The sequence below is a fragment of the Triticum dicoccoides genome, chromosome 1A (assembly GCF_002162155.2).
Source record: "Triticum dicoccoides isolate Atlit2015 ecotype Zavitan chromosome 1A, WEW_v2.0, whole genome shotgun sequence".
NCBI lineage: Eukaryota > Viridiplantae > Streptophyta > Magnoliopsida > Poales > Poaceae > Triticum > Triticum dicoccoides.
Window position 1 is genome coordinate 257,270,994 of NC_041380.1, and position 9,170 is coordinate 257,280,163.

Sequence of the window (9,170 nt, forward strand, 5' to 3'; positions counted from 1 at the left end):
AGTACCCCCTAGTCCAGGACACCGTCACCCCCCTCTAGACATACTTTCGATCCTACAAGTGGTATCAGAGCTTTGGTCTCCATTTGCTTTGATTTCCATAGCTTTTGGTGATCATAGCCTTGGTTTCACAACCTAGGAGAGTATGGCATCTAGCGAGGGAAATTATCACCATAGAGGTCCTTACTTTGATGGCACTAATTTTGCTAGTTGGAAGCATAAGATGAAAATGCATATTCTTGGACATAACCCCGCCGTTTTGGCTATTGTGTGTATTGGCTTGCAAGGTGAATTCTTTGATGGGAAAGAACCGAACCGTGAAGCTACGCGAAAGAGTTGAAGATGCTGCAATACAACGCTCAAGCTTGTGATATCCTCTTCAACGGATTGTGCCCCAAAGAATTCAACAAAATCAGCCGTCTTGAGAATGCAAAGGAAATTTGGGATACTTTGATTGATATGCACGAAGGTACCGACTTCGTCAAGGAATCCAAATTGGATGTGCTTCAAAGTCAACTTGACAAGTTCAAAATGAAGGATGGTGAAGGTGTCGCTGAAATGTACTCTAGGCTTGCTCTTATCACAAATGAGATTGCCGACTTAGGGAGTGAAGAGATGACCGATAGATTCATCATCAAGAAGATCCTAAGAGCCTTGGATGGAAATTATGATACCGTGTGCACATTGATCCAAATGTTGCCCAATTACAAAGATCTCAAGCCAACGGAAGTCATCGGAAGAATTGTTGCTCATGAGATGTCACTCAAGGATAAAGAGGAACTTCACAACAAATCAGGTGGTGCTTACAAAGCCTCATGTGAAGCCCCCATATCATTGAGTGAGAAACAAACCTTCAATGAAGAATTAAGCTTAATGGTGAAGAACTTCAACAAGTTCTACAAGAGTAGAAGCAAAGAGAGAAGCTCCAAGTCAAGGTCCTACAATGACAAAATATCTTCTAGTCAAGAGCAAAATTGCTACAATTGTGGAAGGCCTGGACATTATTCCAATGAGTATACGCCCCCCTACAGTAGAAGAGAAGAATCACCATCTAGAGAAAGAAGGAGTAGAGATGATCGTTATGAACGAAGACCCTCACAGAGAAGCAAGGATTCGGAAAGAAAGGACAAGTCATCAAGGAGCTACACAAAATGAAGACATCAAGCTCATGTTGGTGAATGGGTATACGGATCCGACTCCGACAACCACTCCGAGAAAAGCTATCACTCCAACTCCGAATATACTCAAGATGAAGGTGTTGCCGGTCTAGCACTTGTGACAACCAACTCCTACGACATATTTGACTCACCAAATGAAGGAGTTGGAACATGCTTCATGGCTAAAGTCCCAAAGGTATCACACCCCGAGTATGTTGATTTCAATAGTGATGAAGATGACTTGTTAGGTGATGATGATTTACTTGTTGACAACTCTAGTGATGAATACTATGATGAAACATCAATTAATCATGCTAATCAAGATAAAACGAATGACAATGACAAGGAGAAGATTGAGTCTCTAACTAAAGAACTAAACACTCTTAAGTTAGCTCATGAAACTATCTTAGGAGATCATCGAGAACTTTTAAGGACTCATGAGAAATTGCGCTTTTAAAAGCTCAACCTTGAGCAAGAGCATGAGTTCTTAAAAGCAATCAATGATGATCTTCGTAAGAAAAGTTTTTCTTACATTGCCAAGCGTTTACTCTTATCCACTTACATGCCTCAAGTCAAGCCTAGTAACAAGAACAAGAAAGATTCTTCCTCTAGTAGTAACAATAATCATGCTAAATCCAATATTGTTGCTTCTAGTAGTTCTCTTGATTCCACTAATGATTCTCTTAGCCAAGTTAACCTTGAGCAAGAAAATAGCTTATTGAAGGGAATTATAGAGAAAGGTGTTTACAAGAGCCTTGCCGGAAGTAAGCAATTCGAGGAAATTGTACGCAAGCAATGAAGGCACCGGAAGAATCAAGGTGTTGGTTTTGAACGAAAGTTCAATGCCAATGGAGTTGAGTGGGAAGAAGATCAATACCCCAAGACTAAGTTTGTTCCTCAACAAGAGAAGTATGATCCTACTTATCTCAAAGGGACACAAGCTCAAGATGATCTTCCACCACAAGACCACAAGCAAAAAGGCAAGGACAAGCTTCAAGAGGAAATTGATGCATTTGAAGAAGCTCCTAAGGCCTTGGTCAAGTGAGTTCCCAAGACTACTTCAAGTTCCACTTTATCAAGTACAACTACAACACCGAGGATTCCCATCAAGATGGTGTGGATCCCGAAGAAGAAGAACTAGAGAGTTCTTGAGGGTGACTCCACCAACATACTTCACTCTTATCATCTTGGCAAGAACAAGTGCAATCAACTTCCACATCTTGCACTAGTTCAAGGAGTCACAAACCCTCTTGTTGGTAAGACAAGGGACAAGGTAACCTAAAAGCTTTCATAGACATCATCTTGTGTGTGCATCACTTTATGTCTATGGATATCCTTGTTTGTTCCTTGTGGGACTAACCCGTGTAGGTATTGAAAGTGCAACTCACTCTAATGGATAGCTCCAAATGATCTACATCAACATTGAGCATCCACATCTTCAACATCTACATGAAGTCATCATCGACAAAACCCAAGGTTAGTTCATCCCTCTTAGGGGGGGATCTCACATCTAGGGGGAGCTTTACTCTAAGAACTGAGCTAAAGCAACTCTAATGGTGTGAACACAACAAATGCTTTATGTAAAAGTGGTAACCCCACTTGTGCTTAAACGATGAGTATGACCTATCATCAAATGTTCTCATTTGACTCCTAAGTCAATATACTCATATATAGATGACCTAGTCATCGCCAATTGTTTGATAGATGCTAGGATTGGTTGTGCATGCTTTGCCACATATTTCAATTGCCATTTTATTGTGTGAGCATGTTGATTGCATATTTTACTCATTCGAGGACATCCACTTGTTGTTTTGATTGATTGGTTTTCTTTTCTTTTGCCAAGTGGATGGACAAGAATGCCTAAGAACCCTCTCTAGCTATCTATGCTTTTCTCGTCTCAAACTCTATTCATGCTACATCACAAAATTTGATCAAGTCAGATTCGAACCACTCTGTGTGAGGAGCACTCGGAGTCCCCGATTCGTCATAGACTTAAACTTCCAAAACTTCTTTGTGCGTTTCGGTCTGACCGATTCATCCATTTCGGTCATACCGAGACACTAAGTCGATCTAGGTTTTCAATCTCGGTGCAACCGATTTGAACCTTTCGGTCACACCGAGTTTCAGTAACTGCTTGCAGTTATGAATCTCGGTGCCAAAGAGTTGTTCCACTCGGTCACACCGACAGGGTCGGGCTATATATACTCACGAGAAAAATTTTGGAAATTTCTCCGAAACCCCTTCGCCCGTGCATAGCTCGCTCTGCCTCCTGGGTCTCCGGATCGTCCTCCTCGTCGCCAGCCGCCTCCTGCCGCTAGTCTCCGCCGCCGTCAACGGAATTCTTCCCCGCTGTTGCCGCCGTAGCGAGTTCATCGCCGAACTAGGGTATGGACTCGATCACATTGCTATCCCCGTCCGATTCCTAGCACATTGTGTTCATTATGATTCTTACCACGATTGAAACGATCTTATCCAGTCAAAACACTTCGTAGATTAGAGTTGAACTGAAAATTTAGGGTTAGGTTTCCGCCGAAACCATCTCGAACCCACCGAGTTGTGGAACTCGGTACCACCGATTCGGCTCAGGCCATTGCACATGTAATTTTCGGTCTGACCGAGAATTGCAAATCGGTGTGACCGAGTTGAGGACTTTGTGAAACCCTAGCAGTCTCAGTGCCACCGAACTGTGACTCGGTCTGACCGAGTTCACTAGTTTAGGTTCCAACAGCTGCTTCGGTATCACCGAGTTTACAAATCGGTTGATCCGAAATGCTTTCTGTGGAAAACTAAAACTAAGTTTTTGACTCATTCTCTTGCAAAAACCTCTGCATTTTGTGATGCTCATCCACTCTATCTCATCTATATCTATTCACAGGGTCTGCTGTCAGTGTTTGCAATATGTCTGATCAGAGTGACAGACAGAACATGTCAGAGGAGCGGGTTCACCTGAGTGAGGGCACCAGTCCCTCTAGCAGTTCAGATGATGGTAGCAGGAGCACTCCCAGCAACTTGCCTAAAGCTGCCACCAGAACAAGGAAGAAGAAAACTTCAGAGTCTGAGGATGAAGACTATGTGGTAGTTGAGGATGAGGCCACTTCTAAGAAGAAAGTGGTTAAGAAGGAATATAGCACTGCTGCTGCCACCAAGACAGGCATGAAGCAAAAGGTTCCTGCAAAGAGAATTCCAATGTCTAAGGCCAGAGCATCTACTCAAGTCCCTTTGGGATCTGAACCCAAAGAGGTTGCTGCAGAAGGGAAGAAGAGGAAGGAGAGGATCAAAAAGACCACTGCTAGAGTGCTTGGGAGATCCTCAATCATGAGAGATTCTGAAGAGGAAGAAGAGGTTGCTGCACCAGCACTTAAGGCCCAGAAACTTATGGGTGATGCTATCAGGACAAGGGCTGCTTCATCAAAGCCCAAAGAAGCACCAAAGCAGCCTCCAATCCCAAGAGTGCACCTAAGAGGAATACCAGGAGTATACCAGCTGCTGAGAAGAACAAGGCCCCAGTGCCTGAAGTTACTGCTCATGAAGATGATGAAGGACAAGTCCTGAGAAAGCTCAAACCCAAGATTCTAGACCACAATGATGCTCATCCTGTGGCTGAGAACATGAAGATCAGGAGAGACTCAGGGTTGAGGCTATGGAGAGAGACAGATCCATATGCTACCAGGAGAAGGACTGCTGTTGATTACAGGTTCCACACAAAGGAACAGCAGGACTTCTATGAGACAGTGTTGTTGGACAAGAATCCTATAGTGTGTGAAATGAGGTGGGTCGACTGGAAGTATATCAAGGAAAATGAGGAACACTATCCTGGTGTGTTTGACAGCTTCAGTGCTTGTGGAGTTGCAGACTTTGTTGGGCAGAAGCTCACAAAGTGGAATGAGGAGCTCATAATGCAATTCTACTCCACAACACACTTCTATCCAGATCACAGGATAGTATGGATGTCTGAAGGTACAAGGTACCACTCAACTATTGAGGAATAGGCAAATCTGATCAATGCTCCTAAGGAAGAAGAAGATGACTTGGATGTCTATGCCAAGAAGAAGATGGATCACAACTCTATGGCAAACATGTACAAGGAGATTCCTGAAGATGATCTTGAGACTCACCAGTTTGGGTCAGTAAAACACTTGTTGTCAGGGCTGCCTACAATCAATTCGATCCTTAGGCACACTCTCTTGCCCAAGTCTGGTGATCACAGAATGATCAGAGGCCATGCAATTAACTTGCTACATATATTTGATGTGCCACAGAAGTTCAAGGTCATGAGCCTTATAGTTGAGACTATCAAGAGGACTGCAGCTGACCAGAAAAGAAGTTGTGGATATGCCCCACAGATCCAGGAGTTGATAAACTCAAAGATGGGCACAGGCACATACTTGTTGGATAAGGAACACTTGCCTATCTATCCTGACTTTGAGGACAATTAAGTTGTGATGAATGAGAATGAACCATCATCAGTACAAGCTCAAGAGAAGAAGGAGAAAGCAAAGAAAGAGAAGGCTGCCAAGATGCCAACTCAAGAGGAGGCATCTGAGTACTTTTTGAAAAGCAAGCAAGATCAGCTTGGCTACCTGATTACATCCACTCTGAGGATTGAGAAGGGACTGGCTACCCTAACTCAAAACCAGGAGAGCTTGGAAAGAATCATGGAGCAAAAGTTCTATGACTTGGATGTGAAGGTAACTGAGATTCAGTCTGTTGTGGAGCAACTTCAAGATGATATGCAGGAGAGGAAGGGCAAGACAACCACTGATGCATTTGCCAGAGTGCCTAGAGCTCAGAGTTCTGCTGCAGTGCCTGTTCCAGACACTAGAATCACTTCATCTTCACCAGCTACAGCTACAGCGTAACCAGCTCCAACACCAACTCCATCAGCTCCATCCACATCAACTGAAGCCTTCGTCCTTGGTGTTCTCCGGACACCATCACCTGAAGACCAAGCTTGAGAGACGTTCTAGTGCTATGCATTTTCTATGAACTTTTTGGTAACTTGTTGCCAAAGGGGGAGAAAAATGTATAGATCATAGGCTTCGAGAGAGAGCGTTGCTTTTTATTCTCTCTTGCTTTGGTGGTTGAACTTTGTTTGTCTTTTGATTGCTTGAGATACTATGCTATTATCTGTGAGACATTGATGATCATGTGGTTGATCATAAGCTACACTTATGCTTGTTAGATGATATTATCTTACTTATCCTTATATGATCATTCACTTTGCTTGGTGATGAGTGCATGTATTTAATTCTTATCATTTTGAGCGCTCCACCAAGATGTATGTGACATGGAAGAGTAACCCATGATCCTAACTCATTGTGCATTTGCAGTCCAAAGCAAATCTTAAGATATGCCCAAATTTAGGGGGAGCTCTTGCTTTTCACATACTTCTCAAAGCGACAATATCTTTCACTCTTATTATCATTTGTCGAAGCTTTGATCTATATGTTGTCATCAATTACCAAAAAGGGGGGAGATTGAAAGTGCAACTATCCCTGGGTGGTTTTGGTAATTCCTAACAACATATAGCTCATTGAGCTAACATTATTCCAAGATTAATATTTCAGGAAAAGCTCAATGAATGGCATGGCATGGATGAGGAAAGTGGATCCCTCAAAATTCTAAGGACAAAAAGTTTTGCTCAAGGTTGAAGCTCAAGACTCTACATTTTATATTTTAGTGATCCAAGATCACATTGAGTCTATAGGAAAAGCCAATACTATCAAGGAGGGATGAGGTGTTGCTTAATGGCTTGCTTGCTCAAAATGCTTAGTGATATGCTCCAAAATCCTCAACTACCTTCCCACATCCACATATGACCTAAACCAAAAGTCAAACTCGGCCCCACCGATTCTTTCTATCCGGCGCCATCGAGTTTCAAATGTCATAGCCACTGCCACAAACCCTAGGCAAATCGGTCTCACCGATAGGGATCTCGGTCTCACCGAGATGGGATTGTAATCTCTCTGTTTCCCTTCGTAACGTTTTGGTCTTACCGAGATGAGCAATCGGTCCTACCGAGATTGCAATGTAAACTCTCTGTTTCCCTTTTGTAACATTTCGGTCCCACCGAGATGAGCGAATCGGTCCCACCGAGTTTACCTGACCAACTCTTTGGTTAGCTTATTACCAAAATCGGTCCTACCGAGTTTGTGTAATGGTCACACCAAGATTACGTTATGCCCTAACCCTAACCATATCGGTCCTACCGAGTTGCATCTCAGTCCCACCGAAAATCCTAACGGTCACTAGGTTTGCTGAATCGGTCCGACCGAGTTTAACCATTCGGTCCCACCGAGTTTGGCAAATTGTGTGTAACGGTTAGATTTTGTGTGGAGGCTATATATACCCCTCCACCCACTCTTCATTCGTGGAGAGAGCCATCAGAACATACCTACACTTCCAATACATATTTTCTGAGAGAGAACCACCTACACTTGTGTTGAGGTCAAGATATTCCATTCCAACCATATGAATCTTGATCTCTAGCCTTCCCCAAGTTGCTTTCCACTCAAATCTTCTTTCCACCAAATCCAAATCCCGTGAGAGAGAGTTGAGTGTTGGGGGGACTATCATTTGAAGCACAAGAGCAAGGAGTTCATCATCAACACACCATTTGTTACTTCTTGGAGAGTGGTGTCTCCTAGATTGGCTAGGTGTCACTTGGGAGCCTCCGACAAGATTGTGGAGTTGAACCAAGGAGTTTGTAAGGGCAAGGAGATTGCCTACTTCGTGAAGATCTACCGCTAGTGAGGCAAGTCCTTCGTGGGTGACGGCCGTGATGGAATAGACAAGGCCGTGGACTCGCGCAACCGTTACCCTCCGTGGGTTGAAGTCTCCATCAATGTGGATGTACGATAGCACCACCTATCGGAACCACGACAAAGACACCCGTGTCTCCAATTGTGTTTGAATCCTCCAAACCCTTCCCTTTACATTCTTGCAAGTTGCATGCTTTACTTTCCGCTGGTCATATACTCTTTTGCATGCTTGCTTGAATTGTGTTTAGATTGCTTGACTTGTGCTAAGATAGCTAAAATCTGCCAAGAACTAAAATTGGGAAAAGGCTAGATTTTTATTTGGTCAAGTAGTCTAATCACCCCCCTCTAGACATACTTTCGATCCTACAAGTTTGCATGTGTTTTGTGTTTTTTGTATAAATTTCAATAAAGTTTCGCCGAGTTCGTGCAAAAAACGCTGAGTTTTCATTATTTTTTACGGATGTCGTCGAACCTGGGAGCTATGTGACGCCCCAAGACCAATGCGCCAGGTATCTTCCAGTTATTCGCCGACGTTGCCATGTCATTTGCTTGCGTGTTGCATTTTATCATGTCACCTCTTGCATTGCATCATGTCTTCATGCCATCATATCATTAATCTTATAACTTTATAAATGAACCGTATGGATCTTCAATCCATTTAAATTGAGGGAACTCATATGGTGATTTCTCTATATAACATATCCTCCCAATATGTTAGGGAGCTATAATAAATATTCTAACACACTTGCAATATTCCCCATGTCTTTTCTAGTTCAAACTTGACTTGAAAACCTTGCCAAAAAATTTCTCTTCCCTTTTGCCGAGGTTCCTCCAAAAATCTGAACATTTTTGGGGCCTTCCAAACGCCCCTTACTTTTGAACCCATTTGAAATAATTTGAATGAGTTTGAATCCAAACTTCACTCACATGCGCTTTTCCTTTTTTCTTGGGTCAAGCTCAGTTTTGTGAGTCCAAGAAAAATAATCCCTGTGCCATCATCCATTTTCTTCTCTCCTTTTTTTCTTTCTTTCCTCTCTTTCCTTTCTTTCTTCTTTCTTTCTTCTATTAATGAGCAGAAATATAGGGGAGAGAGAGCCCAGCCAGGCCGCTGGCCACTTGGGCCTCCCACCAGGCCCATCCTTCCCCCGCAGCCGGCCCACTCCCTCCCGAGCCCTAGGCCGACCGCTCCCTTGCCCGACATCTCCCTCTCGATCCCTCCCTCGCACCTCGCGCTGCCAGGAGGCAGAGCGCTGCT